Here is an 18699-nt window from a genome sequence, read left to right on the forward strand (position 1 = left end):
AAAGCTTCTATTCACATATTTTATTTACTAATATAAAAGCTGCGTATACACAGTTAACTTCCCTTCTATACTCCTAAGCAACAAGCTTGTTGAGAAACTCTACTAAAAACAAGCTGAGCCTTCTTTTCACTATTCAGTGGTTCTTATTAATAAGTGTCGCTAATCTAATGACTGCCTTTTATACCTTTAGACTTTTATTTTCATAATTACAGGCTGCCATGGGCTTCTTCCAAAGCCCCCTACCAAGTCTCCACCCCAGACACAGGTGCTAATTGCTTTCTTAGCACTTCTGTTCTCTGAGAAATAACTGAACCTTTGGATTTCGCTACCTAGAATGGACCTTTGAGTTTTTCTCCCCTTCAGCAGCCCTCAGCAACGTGGCCAGAGCACCCCGTGGTGGACTTGGTCTGCCCCCAAGTCTCATTCTCCAAGTGGAGCGCAGTCACAGCACTGCATCCCCTTCTGTCCTGATGCTTGTGCAATGGTCAAAACAGCAATTTAATCTTAGCAGCTGTTAAACAAACTTGTATGTTTCCTCCTGTCCTCCATAAGGTATGAACTATATATAATGAAAAAACTAACAATAGCAGCAAACCTTTATTGCATTCCTATAACGTACCATGCTAATGCCTTATACCAAATTTATTTCTTAAAAACAGACAAGCAAAAACAAATCTACCTGTAGAGTAGTGCCAGTTGGATCCCTCCCCATCTTACGGAAGACAAACCTAAGGTTCACAGCGGGCATATAAAATCAAGTTGGGAGGAGAACCCAAGCTTCCTGATACCAGGGCCCCTGTTCTAAAGATCCACTATACACTGTCTCTCACGTTCAACTGTCCCAACCTGATCCCTACGCAAAACTATGGCAAATACAGGTGGTAGATTGACTTATCTGCAAAAGAAAAACAGAAAATAATTAAGTACTAAAAAGAATTTAAGAAAGGAGATGCTTCAAGATTTGCTCTTGCAGGTCTTTCACTTGTTCTTCAAGGATCTTCTGAAATGTTCCCTTCACAGTTTTTCTGTTTCCATCTCTCCTAGACTATTAGCAGGGTCATCATGAAGTCCCAGTTTACTCCCTCTGCCTGACACACTTATTAACTCTCTCTAAAGTGTCCTCTTCTGGACAACAAATCATATGGCCACCCTAACCATCATTTCCATGCGGGCAGGGCGTGCCTTCTTCTTCCTTGTATCTCTTCACCAGGATTTTAAAATTTTAAATCAATAGCAAGAGTAAGGCTTGCCACACAGTCCCCTCCCCACAGCTAGGTGCAATGTCTCCATCACTAAATCTTCCATAGCATTTTGTTTGTGTTCCCCTTCCAGAAATTATTACCTGCCAGCTTCAACAGATCACAGACCATCCACTGTTCCTCCACAGCAGGCCTGAGTCCCCACTCATATGTGCATCCTGTAGGCACCTGGGAAGACACTGTATCCCATGATGCGATTAACTATTAAATACATATTGACAAACAGAACTCGATATTCTTTTAATGTCTTCCTTAGTTCATTATTTCTTGTAAATACTGTGGACCTACTCTGTACCACCAGACACGAGGGAAACAGGCCAGAAAACATATGTGCCAACTCTTAAGGAATTGCAATCTAATGGAGCAGGTGCCAATGGAAGGGAAAATTCAAGAGTTGTGAGATAAGTCGCACACAGAGTATTGGGGAAAATAAGACAGAATACCTATCTGTGCCTGGAGAGTGGGAGAAAGTTCAGAAACTGGGCCGAAGGACTAGGAGGTATTCTCCAGGGACAGATGTGTGGGTGTTGGGAGTGGCAGGGAGTTGAGAACACCCAGGCAGAGAGAGAAGAAAGGGCCGAGAGAAGAAAGTACCTGGTATGGTGTGAGTAGGCTGAGTGGACCGTAATTGTTGAGGTTTAAATAACGATGAGTAGGAGCAGAAGACTGGACTCATCTCTGGAAAGACCACTCTGTTAAATACCAGAGCAACAGCAAATATGCATTTAATGCAAAATGTGCCCTCCTAAAATAGTGATTGTGGTATCCACGAAATTGAGTTGAAACTGGGGACAATGGTAGGACAGCAGGAGAGGACTGATGGCCTCAGGACAGCTTATTCTGGGCTGAGACAGAATAAAACATTCTCTTCTCCACTTTTGCACGTCCCTGGCCAGATCCACATAACTGGTAGAGGATGAAGCCCTGGCTAGGAATGTGATCACATTAAAGGAAAAAAATAGTCATTTCAACACTTCTGTGTGTCCCCTGTGCTGAAGGGCCCCAGGGAGGCCCTCGCTCTCTTTATAAAACATAACATGGGATCACAGGATGAGGCTGTTCAGCAGAGAGGCAACGGACAGCCCTTAAGAAGAGAAAGACTGAGGCGATGTCAGGAAACGACCTCAGGTGAATGCATTTGGGGAGTGAGACTCCCGTGGTGAGGAAGGACCAGTACACTTTTACGACAGAGTTGTGTCATCTGTTCAATTAAAAAGTACTACCTGTCCTGTCCCAGCATGTCCTCTCCTTTAGCCTAAGCCTTCAGTGTGTCTGCTACACACAACGCCTACGGACTAGAAAGACTGGGAAAATGAAAAAACCGTGACAGTGTCTGGGTAGCATGAAGGGAAAACAACAACTAGTTGTCTCCAGAGACAAGACACAGAGCAAGGAGGGACAGTCAAGAAGGGGCCTGTGGGGGCACGTGCACATGTCCAAGGATAAGAGCGAGAACCAGATCGTCACCCCACACCCCTTGGCCTTGAGAAGTGCCGGCTTCAGAGCATGCTTCTCTCCGTGGACGCTGACATCCTACTTCCTTCTCTACTGTCCTGCCACTTCTCCATCTGGATAGGAGCCTTTTTCTTCTCCTTTGGCAAGAACCTCTATCTACCTAATGTGGTAAATGAATCAAATTTAATTTAAAGAAAATCAAAAGTCCTTTCCATGCACTGACATAAGAAAGCACTTAATCTCAATAAACTAGCAGTTAGGATGATGAGAAAATCTACAAGAGCTCAGAGGTACATAGCAAATCAAAATTCTCCCCATTCGTGTAAAGGAATAAAGCCAAAATAAGCTTTCTTCTTGGCCTAAACCACATAACATAACATATATTAGAAAGATGGGTTGGAGCAATGAGCTGTGACCATCAGTGATTCAAAGGAATCCCCAAACACTCTCCACAAGTTTCACAGAACAGCGCTGGCCATGGAAAATGACATTTACCGAGATTCTTAATAAAATGAACATCTTTGGCTGCTTCATATGTTATTAGATTTTTTGGCACACATTTCAGAACTCAAATACCTTGACTCGAGTGAGACAGGGACCCCCAAAGGACCATACTCCCACCCCTGGAAATATTTTCATTCCCCAAGTCAGAGGAGGTGAAGAAATGAAAGTTTCCTGACTCTTGCCAGGTAGATGGCTTAATTCGTGTGCGTTATGTTTTCATTATTTGCATTTCCCTGGGAACATGAGGGCTGTCTTCAAATCTTGTGACACCTGTTTTTTACCTGCCTCTGTTCGGTGACTTCCTGGAAGAAGGAAGAACATGGCTGAACTGAACAACTGATCAACCCTGATTTAATATTAATATATACCACATTTACCTCCAATTAGGCAAACCATAAATCACTGTTCAAAAATATTCTTACAAGGCCCTTGAATAAAACAAGTATGAGACACAAACCAATTCTCTGATTTGGGACGAGTCATTTAAGGTCTCTAAGCTGAAGTCATCTCATCTGCAGGATGAAGGGGGAAGGGGACTGACTCCCCCCATAGCATCCACCTGCCGGAATCTGTGGAATGCTGATTCACCCTTGTACAGACCTGCTTTTGCATTAGAGACCGCTCTCTGTCTTAGCTTACTCTTACCCGATGATTCATCAAAAAGTGAACTATTTTATAAATCAGTTATTAAATATTTTTTAAGAACTGCAGAGGAGGCAGAGATGGTTTCTCAGGTTTCTTTTGTCTTTTACTATCATTTCATTGTTTTTGAAGTGGAATAAATTCCTCCTATATACCTCTTGCCTTACATTAAACAAGCAGATGACCATGCCATTCCAAAGTGTTTCACAATGACAATAACAGCAACAATACAAGCTTTTAATTTTTGAACTCCCACTACGTGGCAGATCTTTGCTTCATAATTGGTAGCAGCATGAAGTGAGGCTTGAAACCACTGGCCCTGACATGCTGCATGATCCCATTTATGTGAAATATCCAGAATAGACAAATCCACGGAGACAGAAAGTAGATTAGTGGCTGCCAGGAACTCGGGGGACAGGAGAATGGGAGTGACTTCTCAATGGGTATAGATAGGGTTTTCCTCTGGGGAGATGAAAATACTCTGGAACTAGATAGTAGTGGTGATGGTTACATGAAATTTTAAATATACTAAAAACCACTGAATTGTATACTCTTAAAAAGTGAACTTTTTATATATATTTGCTAAAAAGATACAATTAAAAAAATAAAACACACAAACCTATGGCCCTGAATGCAAACTGTCCAGGTTCAAATTCCAGCCCTACCACTTTTCAACTTTTCTAAATCCAAGTTTTCCTATCTGTAAAATGGGAGAAACACACACCTCATAGGGAAATTAGAGGACTACACTAGACCATGACTTTAAGGTGCCAAAGCCAATTTAATTTATAGCATGCAGTGAACCCTCCATAAATTTACCTTTTATTATTTAAATAATATGTAAAAAATGTTAAAATTTTGCTTCCTCAGTTCACCTTAGCTATATTTCAAGTGCACAATAGCCACATGGGGCCACTGGCTGCCATACTGGATGGCACAGATAATGGGGCACGTCCATCACTGCAGAAAGCTATATTGGGCAGCACTAATCTCAACCGTAATATCAAGGGGAAACAAAACATTTTATTTAATAACCTAAAAATGGGCTTTGGCATCCAAGTGAATACCTAGAAGTACTATAAATGTTCACTTTGGTTGTAAATGATATTATAATTTCTCATACACTTTTAAAATAATATCCTCTGATCATATTACTCTTGTGCATCAGATTTTTTCAGAAAACTTTTCTTTCTGACTCTGTCTTATTATTTAAAAACTGCAGATAACAGACAAACAGGTAAGGGACATGTGTACTCACTACATTGTTGTACTCACTGGTCCTGAAAAGAAAAGTTCAGGACATAGGGGAAAACTCAGTTGCTCTAGTCGGTAACAGCCTTGTGAACAGAATGCCTGTTTGTCCAAAAGAATTCTCAAAATATTTTGATCATCACCCCAAATTGAGCGAAGATGGTAGTGGCAACAAACCAGAAACAAAATAATCTTATGCAATGGGGTCAACTATACTGATGCAGCCCCCTCCCATCTTCCCTCTGAGCCAATCTCACATTTGTGATATGGGAGGAAAGATTTTTCTATTTATTCTACGTTGCAGTGACAAAACACACACACAAACATACATACACAAACATTTGTATACATACACAGATGTGTATATACATACACATGTACAAACATGTGTAGAAATACATACACCATAAAATTGGTATAATCTAGTTTTATTTAAATTTGTATTTAAGTGTAACTGACATATATATCCAAAGAAGTTCAATGAGTCTTTTACAGTTTGAACACTTTCATGTAACTAACACCCAGATCCAAAAGTAGAATATTACCATCACCCCAGAGCCTACCTTGTGCAGTCTTCCACTTACCACTCCCTCAGGGTAACCAACATTCCAACTTCTAACACCATTGGTACATCCCGATAGTTCTCATATCTTATACACATGGTACTCTTTCAGGTGTAGCTTCTGTTACTGAACAAGACACCATCTAGTTTTGACAAATCCTCTTTGTTGCCACGGGGCAGCCATTCAATGCTTTCCTACCTTATAGAATAACTAATCCTTACTGAGCACCTATTATGTGTCAAGTGCTTTATATGCCTTAACTCCTTTAATTCCCCCCAAACAAGCTTACTGGTAAGGTATTATTATTATCCCTATTAAATAGATGAGGACACTGATGTGTCAAATAGGCCACTTATTCAATTAAAAATTAATCTGGGTGTTGCCGTGAAAGGATTTTGCAGATATAATTCAAGTCTTTAATCATTTGACTTTAAATTAGGGAGATTATCCTGGGTGGACCTGACTTAATCAATAGCAAGGCCTTAAAAGCAAGGCTGAGGCTTCCAAGGGAGGGGGAGGAGAAAAGGAGAAGGAAGGGACTTCTCTGGAGCAGGTGCCAACGAGCAAGGATCATACAGTAACTTGTATATGCTAATAATAGATGATAAACTATTCATCTATTATAGTTAGATGAATAGATTATCATCCATTAGATGATAACCTGTTCATCAATAATAGATGATAAGCACTTCAAAGGCAAGTGTCTTCAGTCCATTCTTAAATGGGAACTTAATGGTAGAAATGGTAGGCACCATGGTTATTTGTCAAGCCAGCCCTGATGTCATATATTCATGTACACTGTCCCTGTAAGGACACTCATTTTTCAAATCCTGGGTCAGATTTCAGGTTCAGAACAACAAGGTCACTGTATTTGTGGTAGGCTTGTAGAGGTGTTTTTGGACAGCCAGACTTTTCAGACTTATTTGTCTTTCAAAGCAATCTCAGTGAAAGGGTTCTCTTGAGTGGATCTGACTAGATCTCAAGTAAACTCATGAGTGTTTTAAGAACAGGAACTATTAATATTTCTTCCATTATCATATTCCCCTTAACATGTATTACTGAGCAGGACTGAAGGTAAGTCTCAGTATGAATGCATATCATTTGTCTTCTCTTTTCCTGTTTAAGGCTGATTTAAAAAATATCATTTTCCATTTTCAGAGGTGAAATTAAGTAGAAATTAAGTGGGATTCTTAATTTTCCCTTCCAAACCTTCTTTAAATCTTCTCCATCTCAATTATTAGTATTTCCAATTCACTGAGTTTCTTAGGCCAAACTCTTGGCAATGGTCAGAAAGTCACTTCTGCCTCCAGGAACACCTCAAAGCTGGCCTCTTCTCCCCACTGCCATCATAAACACTCATGTTCAGGCCACACTGACTGCCAAACCCAGACAAGGAGGCCCTAGGTGATGTCCCAGCTACCATCCTACCCCTCCACAAGCCATGCTATTAACATACACAACAGACAGATGTCTCTTAAACTGTAAATTAGATAATATCACTCCCCCTTCTTAAAATTCCAAATAAGACTGGACATTTGATGACACTAAAGAATTACTGTCAAGTTTTAGGAGTGATGATGGTACTATCACTATATTTTTAAAAAGAGTTCTGATGTTTCAGAGATCTATAGTAAAATGTTGGCAAATGACACAAAGTCTATTTCAACTAACGCAGTGCGGTGGTGGTGACCGGGGAGCGGTATGGCTGGGGAGAGGGCACGGATAAAGTAAGATTGACCATGAGTTGATCATTACTGAGGCTGGGTAATGAATAGGTGTATCAAGAGTCAGTGCACTTTTCTATTTTTGTATATGTTTGTAATTTTTCTAATAAAATGTTTTAAAATCCCCAATGGCTCCTGACTGCACTTAGAGTAAAATTACAAGAATTGGCCTAGGTCAAAAAGGCCTTTTATAATCTTACTGCTGCTCACCACTCCCCGACTTCATCCAGTACCCAGCTTTGCCCATCAGCTGCCCAATGGCTGCATCAGCTGTCCCGCGCCTTCATCATGCCGACATCTTTGCCACTTCAGGGTCTTCAGACACCCTCTTCTCAGCCTAGAGGGCTCCTCCCCCTACCGTGCTCAGGGCTGGCTCCTTCCCCTTCAGGTGGCCACTCCAGCATCACCCCTCAGAAAGGGCGTTCCTGACCATGCTACCTAAAGGCATCTTCCCTCCTTGCTGTCCTCCTGCCCACCCTCTCTGCATACTTCCAACTCAGTCTTTAATTCCTTTCATTCCCTTGCTTCTTTATAATGCTTACCACTTTTTTGATATCATTTCATTTTTTAAATAAATCCTTTTTAAAACAGAGTCATTTATTGTTGGTGCCTCCCTCGCACTAGAGTACATGCTTTGACATAACTGGGACCTTGACTGTCTAGTTCCCTGGCATACTTCCCGTGCCTACAATAGTGCATAACACGGTAGTGGGATTCCAGTGATGACACTTTAAATGAATCCTCTATTAGACCTGATGATTAAGGCTGCATACATAGCACATGAACATAAAAAAATTATAATAATTAATGTCTTGGAAAGTTAAATTATCCTTACGTGTACATATCTATATTACTTAATGAATAGTTAATACCTATGGACTTCCTTTGAATTAAATAAATGTCAACATAATGAATAAATACTTACACATATTAATACAATTAATGAATAATTAATACCTGTGAGTTTCCTCTGAATTACATTCAATATACTCACATACAGTACATGCATACACACACATATAGTCATTATTCTGACACCAAATGTATAAGATCATTATTGATTTATATATAAAGAATATGACATTTTTTATTGCTACCCTAGCAAGAGATTTTGCTAAATGTATTGTTGCCAGACCTCAGACTTTAAAATTCATTTCTAAGATTCTTAGCTGATGTTAAACCATGTCAGCATAATAAGCAAGTTTTGATTTCCTTTCTGATGTTCCTGGCTGCTGAAAGAATTGATTTGGAAGATTTTCCCATTGACCTACAAGGCTGTGAAGAAGAGAGAGCTCTTCTTAATCTCAAAGATACAAGATGAGCTTACTTTCCTTGGCCTTTGTTCACATGTCACCTTCAGAGCTTGCTTCATTATGTATCTTTGGAGAAACACAAATATATCAGTGATGGAACACTGACTGGTAGGTTTTAACCCCTCTTTGAAATGCTGTTTTAATAATAATGGTTCAGCATCCCATTCGAGGATAACTGCACGTCATCACTGTAGCTATAATAAAGCCTATTTTTAATTTTAATATGCCTACCTTCCCAAGTATAAATTTATTCTGGTGCTATGTAGGTGACCCAAGAGCATCAGGAGTAGGGTTGAATAGGGTGTAACTTCTTAGTGTTAGACTGAGAAGGAATGGGAGAGAGATTCGAAAACACATCCAAACCCACTCAAACTCATTGAAAGCAATTCGATGTTTTAACTGGCAACTCCTAATGAGTCAGGAACAGCACAGAAGGAAGACAAAGCATCTCAAATCCATCCATTTCCCTAAAACTAGGCTAGACTTGACCCTAATCAGGCAGTAAGCTTTTAAGGCCCTTCCCAGTCTTCCTCTCTCCCCAAACAACTAAAATGTGGCATACTTATATCTCTAAATAATAGCCAAGATCCTGCTCTAGTAAGGAGATTCTATGGTTTCTAAGTATATAAATTATTACATACTGTTTTTCTTCCCAGACTTTGAGAAACTCAAGAAGAGAACATTGTATAAAGACTAATACTTAACCTCAGCATTAACATACACAGTAACAACCTTGACAGCCTACAATCAAATGATTTAAATGGCAATGGTGGTCCAGCCTGATGCCACTTTTATAAAGGAAAGCCTAAAAAACAACACAACAGGAAGTTGTCACTCTTACCTTGACTAAAAGGATATGGTATGTTTCATTAACAGGTTGATGCCCTTAGGAAGGTACAATAAGTAGAGCAAAAAGCAAAACCCACTGCAGAGATTCTCCCAGTGTTTGATTTAAAAAAATAAAAAATAAAGCTTTTACAAAAAGGTCAAACCATCATCAGAGCTCTCAGTTTGCTCTAGTGCTCTCAGAGTATTGCTAGAATGGAACTCCTTTTGCTAGAAAACCCAGAGGACCTGTTGCATTTTGCTTCCAGCTATCTCAGTCTGCTTATAATTCCCCAAACATACTCTTCTACTATGTACGTTTTCATTTCTCAGACCCATGAATTTGCTGTCTATGCAAATGCTTCTTCCTTATCTTTTGAAATCCAAGTTGAATGCCAACTCCTTCAGAAAGCCTTCCCTGACTAGTCACTCATTTTCAGTTCAATCCTGTCATTCTAAGTGATTTGACTTTGCTGGGTCTGTGCTTTAATTGCCCTGGTTTTGACAATAAATTGTAATTCACTTTCTACCTGTTTGTCACCACTACTGGGTGAGCACCTTGAGGACAAAGATGGCATCTCATCTGAATCTGTGTCTCCAGGGCCTGGGTTCTCAGAAAATGCTGAAGTGCTGTGGCACAATGGGTTTTCCATTGAAGAATTTATCACTGTGGCTTCCATAAACAGTAGTCTTATGTATGTATTTTTCAATCATCGGTTGCCTTTCTTTGTGAATGAAGATGCTCACGTATCCATCTATTAGATGCTACTATCTTGTTTTGCAAATCAATTGAAAGTTTCCATTTTTTATTTTTTTAGCTAAATAGTAACGTATGAAAACATTCTCACTGTAAATTCAGTGAGAAAAATGACTTTACAGTGAATTTGAAAAATTCAAACCATATAGAAAAACTTGAAAACTCCCCCTTACTATTCTCCCTAATCCACTTCCCTCCCTGGAGGCAATATTTATTGTCCGTTTCAGACCTTTTTCTGTGCATTTAGCTATATACATATGCATGCAGGTTTTGTGCTGTTGGGGTGGGAGTCCTGTGCATATGTGGAATCATACAGTTTTATAAACTTCTTGCAATTAACCACATGTCTCAGAGATAGTCCCAGATCAGAAACATGCCTCATATGTTTTAAGTACTAGCATTCCATACTTTGTATATACCATAGTTTATTAACCATTCCCATGTTGACTAAAATGTATTAGTCTTCCATTTTTCACTCTTGGAGTCCCTAAGCATGTCTCTTTATGAAAATGTATGAGGCTTTCTCACAAATAAATACTTGAAGATAGAATTACTAGGTTGAAGGGTGTGCACAGACAAGCTTACCAGAGTATGGAACTGTTTATTTCTCCACATCCTCATAAACAGTGGATATGAAGAGTTCTTGTTTTTCAAGTTTTTGTTTTGTCACTGTGATGATACAAACTATATTCTAGAGGACCTAACCCAGTGTGAAAATGCCTATATTCACACCCACTCTGGTGTATTGGGACTGGCACATTGGTTAAAATGAAACACACCACACAGACACTAACAGGCTCCCATTCAATTTCTTTCAGCTCACATGCCAGTAACATAAACATGGATTTGCTTTCAATTCACATTTAATCACCAGGAGGGTTAGACTTTGATGAGTATCTTTCCATAAAATATCTTGTTTACTCCTCTTAGCATCCTATAAGGTAGAAACTTTTATACTTGTTTTACAGACAACCAAACTGAGGCTGCTCACTCAAGTATCACAAGATATGCTCCATACCACAAAGTACTAACTAGCCTCCAAATTAAGACACTGTACTACACTTGCATTCAGGTTAGTCTTCCAGGCTGGTATGTTCTCATTAGTGCCTAAGATCCCACTTTTTAATATTTTTACCCACATCAAAAGTGAAGATGCCTCCACCAATTATCAGAGCAAAAAAACTGGCTTTGAAAACATTTTGAATTTTGAAAAAAAAAAAAAAAAAGAGGGGGGTTGGGGGAAGGAGTTCCTGGATAGAGGCTGGTGGACACGAAGATTTTACACATCAGCAACAAATATAAACTTAAACTTCATTAGACACCCTCCCTTTTTTAATGAGTTTCTCTGGTTTTTCTCCAGAATCAACATGCAAACCATGAAATGTCAGAATGAAGCCTATAAGGACTAATGCATTGGAGAATGGTTATTGTACTTATTATACCTCAGCAGTATTTATTAAAATTAAATATGTAAAAACTCTGGCCTGTCCAAAGATGAAATGAACTCATAGCTTTATTATTATCTCAAGAAACTTGCCATAACACTACAAAAAAATATCTGTACTGAAAAGACAACTTGCATGCCACTCAACTAGCTCTACTCAGCAAAACAACCACCAAAAGAAGTCACATTTTAGCACCATGAAAAATGAACAGAAAAATGCTTTCCAAAATGTTGAAAAGCATGAAATAAAAGGTTAAAACATTTTACTATGCATATGTTACGCTGGAACCTGGAAGCAATTGCCTACATGAGAATTGTGTTTTAAAGACTACTGAAAATGTTTTCTAGAAGTACAGAATGATCGATTCATTTTTAAAACCCTTAATGTAGTAGAGCAGTCTTCCTTTTCTTGACAGATGACAAGGCTGAGGAAAGGCAAAGATCAGAGTTGAAGAACAAATAAATAAATAAATAAGTTGGCACCAGATTCACTCCTCCATCATTCCAACCCTGTTTTTTTCTTCCTTATCATAGAACAAAGCAAAAAGAAAAGTATTGAATATGAAAACCAAAAAGATTCCCCATGACTGAGCCTTGGCAAGTACAAATGCATTAGGCATGGAGCTGATTCCTGTGACCTTTTCAATTATGGTAATCCCGCAAAGAAAATTAAAACCATTTTCTAAAACATGCTCCAAGGAGCTCCACAGATAATTGAAGAAAACATGTAAGAACATCCCTAACATTTTTCTGAGAAAGTATATACTTAGCACAGATATCTTCTACTCTATAGCCATTCCAGGCATGATTATTTGTGAGCAAAAGGTCAAAATAACTTGAGAGACATTTCTTGTAAAGCCTCTGTCTCTGGAGTTTTTGCCCCTCATTTTCCTTTTATATGTATTCATATTTTGAAATGCGAAGATCTAAAAAGAAGGAAACTGTATACTTGTTTCTGCTTCATGAAAATCTGGTGGTTGAATATACAACTAATACTTCATTTTAAATGCATGAAGTAGCTTTAGAGTCCCTGGGATCTCCAGTGGATTTCTGGTGAGCCAAAGGTTCCCCAAAACATGGAAACAAACATACATTTAACTATATTTAAAGTAAAAAGACCCACAAAACTCACCCTTGCTCAATTCCCACTTAATGAATAAGAAGACTAAATATTTAAGAAAATTAAAGACTACCTTATTGGTGGACATAGATAAATTGATTTCAGTTTAGATATGAGAAGGGAAGTCACATCTATAGACACAATATCTAAGAAGCTAAGGACTTGGTTCTCTGCTCTCTCTCTTCCTGACCTTATGACAACAACAAGCTAGACAGTTAACTTCCCTAAGCCTCAGTTTCTCAGGGGGAAAATGGGAATATTAGCAAATGCACAGCAAACTCACAGGACTTTTGCCCTAAGAATTAAATAACAGATACAAAAAGATTTTGAAAATTACATAATACAATGTAAACAAGCAAATGGCTTTATAACTATTAGCTGTTATTTGCAAAGCTAGATTTTCACTATCAATATGCCTGCATCTACCACAGGAGGACAGAGACAGTTACTGGAAACTATGAAATGGATTCTCACCACCAGAAGCCATTTTATTGCTTTCTGATTCCTCTAACAGAAAATCAGAGCATTAGTAAAAGAGAATGAAATAAAAAAGAGGTCTTTGTTTCAAATTTATATTTCTGTGCCTGATACCTTTTAAGAGCCAGTTATTCAAGTACTAAGCTACATTTTACCATTTAAAATAAATAAACTGATAACTAAACCCTTAAAATTCCATTATCAGACCAGAAAAGCAAACTACAATATATGCTATACAGGATGTGTAGCAACTAATGAAGACTTCAATATTAGGATTATGACCCTTAATTTCAATACAAATGTGTTCCGTTGTTAGATCTCATGCATAGCGAGAGAAAACGTCGTGGAAGCCGATATAAAAAAATCCGGCAAAAGAGTGCTTTGCCGTGGTCCAAGTGTAATTTCATTTTTATACAATTTAAATACTGTAGAACAAAGAAATAGAAGGAAGAGGGATGATCAATGCAGAGCACTTGGGAGAGAAGTCTGTTCTGCAATAATTGAGATGGGAAAGTAGAGTTGAACCTGCACTCCTTTGTTTGTGGAAACGAAGTCCCAAACAGCTGGCAGATACAGGAAGTAGGATGATGGCACCTTTGCAAATCGCTTCAAAACCTATTAGCAACCCTCAGATCCAAGAGCTATACCTGCTTTGAAATAAATGGGGAAATAGGGAATAAATCATTTCTTCTAGAGGGGAAAAAATAGTTTAAAGTGATTAAAATATGCCAGTGTTTTCTCACATAGGAGGAATTAAGGAAACTAATTATTTCAGGACTTGGGGGGACCTCTTACTACAAAGCAGATTCATTTGTAAGAATTTAGAAGCAAATATCCCTTAATGAAATCTCATCACAGCAAACACTTTTTAAACAGTAAAACTAGAGATGTACTAGCAACACTTTTTAGGGAAATGGAGGTAGAATGGGGTGTCACTTCACTGAAGTTTAAATACATATTTATTTCTCTATGGATTCTGTTTCTTAAAGACCCCCCTGAAACTTCTTCCTAAATTCTATCGTCATTTTCTAAGATAGTATCAATGGGATTCTCTTTCTTGATTAGACGCCAAGGAAACACAGCAGAGTTCACAGATATTAGAAAATTTATCAAATGATAAGATTGGATATGAAGATCCATTCTAAAGATCATTCCTTCCCCCTAACCCATGCTTTTAGTTATGTTTATATTAAGAATCTTGGATTTTCTAGGAATTTTAAGTGCTATCTCCCTAATTTTCCAATAACAAGTAGGATAAGAAATATGTAAACATTTATTTACATGCATTTATTACAAGGGGCCAAACAACATTTCTCTATCAAGGTACCATCCTCCTTTTAATCTATGATCTTTGTGCCTTTTCCATAAAGGATGAAAGAGAGGGAAACAACAGATCACTAGCAGGGGCCAGGCAAACAGAGAGGTGGTAGAGAAACAAGTACTCAAATGTCAGGGAACTGCCTGGAAAGAGTTAAAAATGCTGATTCCATGAGCCCAATCCCAAATAGGCTGCTTATTCCTACCAAGAGGGAAGAGATGAGTTACAAACATTTATGGCTAAGTAAGAGTTAGTTTTTCTTGCTTTTGTTTTTAAATTTTATTCTAAGAACAAAAGGGATTGCTATAAAAGAGGAAGAAGTGGAGCTTATTGTAATTAGATTTCATTATTCTCTCGATCACCATTGCCTCCAGTAATTTTATAATTCATTATTGTTATTTACCTAAGTTTCCAAAGGATTTTAATATGTACCTTAGCTTCTAGGTAGAGAAGAATTTTGGTAACAATCAAATGACTAATCACAATTATTGATGGGGAAAATGGAAATCACAACACAGTCATTACAAAAGCAGGCTATGTAATTATAATACTTCATTGAATTTACTAGATCCTTAATTAATATTGGGGACCAACTAAAAAAAAGGCACACATTTCATATTTTCCTATTTCACATTCTCTTTCCTGCTAGCTTCCCTGAATATTAGTAAGAGCGTATACAAGATTTTACCAAAAACAAAAACAAAAAAACCTTATAGCATCACATGGTAGATTTTCTTATCTGTAGTTGAGCATTTCAAATCAAAGTATTACTTTACTTATTTTCAGAGCAACTTTGTTTAAAATTCTATAGCATTTCATGTAGGCTTTAAATTCTATATATTTCACTTCTAAAACATTTCTCAGTGCATACTTAACATGCTTTTTTCATTAACATTTTCACAAAACCCATTGGAGTGTTTCTGTTTCTGCAAAGTACCTATTGCTACCAGGCATGTTATATATTCATATGTATGTTTGCTTGCCTCTCCCCAACTCATGTAACCTTCATGAGATGAACCATATTGCTTTCTTTACTAGTATGGCTTCAACATCTAGAACAATGCCTAGCAGAGAGCAGATACTTGTAGCAAAGTTGGCTGCCTAGATAATTCTAGTATCTCTTCACCTCTTCCCCTTAGCTCTATTGTTGATTTTTAGCCGGGCACATGGCTCCCTAAAACAAAGACCACATCTTCCAATCTCAAGCTGTTTTTACTCCTCTCTTTCCTTCTCTGTTGGCTAGAATGTGGTCATAATGGCTGAAAATTCTGTAAGCCAGCATGGCATTCAATTTTTCCTCCTCCTAATGCAGACACATATGATCATATATATATATATATATGTATATATATATATACACATTTACACATGGACAGGCACACCCCCCACACACAAATACATACACAAAGGCACCTCCTCAAGCTCCATTTCCTTCCTTTTTGTCAACACACCAACACATTGGGAGAAGGAAATGTTAATCTGCTCGCTAAGCCACTAGGTCTTTATTTGAATTGATAGGCTCATTTTCAAGTGAATCACAATAGCCTTGAATCAACTTTCTCATTCTATTACTGTGATGTCAATATTCAGTAAAAAACTGAAAAAAAAAATAGATTTGGGACACTCATATATCACTCTGCATATAAAGCAGATGGATTGTTTGCCCTTTTTTTCAGTCTACCTTTAGCCAGATGCTTGCTATCACTCTGTCATTCAAATAGAAGCCAGGGTTACCTGTAGGCAGCTTCCTTTTGCCCACTTGTATGACTATCCAGGTAAGTGGTATCTACAGAGAGTGGAAAGAGTAATACTCAATGAATGTCATACAGTCATTCATTCAACAGCTGAACAAAACAGACATGGTCCCTGCACCCTTAAAGCTAACATTCTAATAGGGAAAGCAAAGAAACAAACAACAACAACAAAACCACAGTAAATTGTTTTTTTCATAGAATTTGACACTACTGACAGATAAATCAGTATGGCCAAGAACTACTTCCCAGGCGGAGGGTGGGGGTGAGGTAGAGAGCTTGACCTGTGCTTGCACACATTACAGACTGAGGTTAAAATAAATGGCTATGTCTTCCTACTAAATTCCACCTGATGATTTAAGCTACTAAACCCCTTCAGAAGATAGAGGCAACATCTCTTATTGACTCTATGAACCCCTGTTCGATGGCAGAAACCACTGTCTTGAACAGGGTAACTTCTATAACCATGAGGAATGATAACCACCTTCTTAAATTTTGAAGATATTATCTGTACAACAGTGGCAGGTGACACTTTGCATTGTTTTATAGTATTATTCCACCCCCTGGTTCTATAATAAACTTAAACTTTTTTTTTTTAAAGCCAGGAAAGGAGATAAAGAATCGATAAAGTGTCAACAGAGAACAGACACGTAGGACCAGATGTACTCTCTAAATAATGTTCTACAAGAGTCAGCAGGGAGAGCAGAAATAATTTGTTCCAGGAATCCTGACGTTACCATCATCTACACTCTGTTAAGTGGTTTGCATAGTTGAAAAACTCAGGTCTTACACTGTTCCCCTTTACTTCCACCACTTACGGAAATTCTAAGGCTGATGTTCAAGATACCAGTTCCTGTCAAGTCAAGATTATCAAAAATGGCTTTTCTGATCACAGCAATTCTCAGCCAGTTCAGGTGTAGTGATGAGCCTAAAAATGTAATCTGACATATTTTCAAATATTTATTCTAATCTTCAATGCTTTAATGATTATACTTTACATTTTGCCCTATAAAAGAGCAAGGAGGAAGAATGGTCTCTAGGATAAACACATACACATATATGCGTACACAGAGAGGGGGATAGGATTTCCACTTTTAACAAGAAAGGAGATGAGAAGTAAAAAGGTCACACTATTGTCACTTTCTAAAAATAATTTCCCAGGATCTATAACCTTCAAGGCTGCACTGAATTATTCATTTAAAATTATTAAAACCAGAAGTTTAAGTAATACCTCTGACTGTAACTCAGAATAACGTAGCAAGATAATCAGGAGCCCTTACAAAAATTTATGTTGATTAATAGTCAGCACCTTTGGACTGATTTCTGTTTCGGAATGACAATATCTCCTAAATAAACTCTGCCAAAAAAAAAAAGCCACAAAACTGTAAAGCAATGAATTTCTGAAAGGAGGCCTCAATGAAAAGTTTAATTTTTGGGATCATCTCCAGTGTTCTGAATTATGTGCAACAGTATTTACCACACGTGCTGCTTGTTTATGAGACAGAGACTATAAACAACATCTTGACTGGGACTTTTATGTAAAATTCTAGATACTTCACATGGTATCTAGAAACCAAAAAAAAAAAAAAAAATCTTGTATTTGATCAGTGTGTCTCTTAATTTTAGTTATAATTATTTTAAAATATGCTAAGATATTCCTGACATCTCAAAAGAACAAATTATTACTGTCTGTCAACTCATTTTTAGGAAAGCTATATCATAAAAAATGTATAGCTTCATATAATTAAAACATTCAAGCAGTGTTCATTGACTAAAGTAATATAGACTATTAAATAATTCAAAATTGTGTTTAGCGGCAGCAGCTGTTTAATTAAAAGGTAAAAACTGCAACTTATCTGCTACGGTTGACAGAAATACAGCCTATATCAGTGGTGAGATCCCCCAGGATAGAGAGAATATGGAGATGAATTCAAGAAGTCATGAGCTTCATTTAATGAATATAATGAAAATAACCACAATAAATCAGTACTGAAACATATTTTACATGAAAGATTATCTGAATGTTGCCTCACTTTTAATTTCCTTGTGGCTAATAACTGCATTTCAATGTAGCAAAAAAACCTTTAATGTACGTATTGTTAACCATCAGTGTGCGCAGCTTTTATCAGAGGGCCCATAGCTTAAGTTCAGCTCACAAGGATGCTGGGAAAATTCCTAGAACCAGTTGATCCCTTCGAAGTTCTGAGCTCCAAGTTCAATATTTAACATACTCATGCATAATTACCTTGTATCCTGGAGAAATACAAATGGCCAACAAATGCATAGAAGTTAATCC

Source organism: Eulemur rufifrons, chromosome 7 (genome assembly GCF_041146395.1).
Source record: "Eulemur rufifrons isolate Redbay chromosome 7, OSU_ERuf_1, whole genome shotgun sequence".
Classification (NCBI taxonomy): domain Eukaryota; kingdom Metazoa; phylum Chordata; class Mammalia; order Primates; family Lemuridae; genus Eulemur; species Eulemur rufifrons.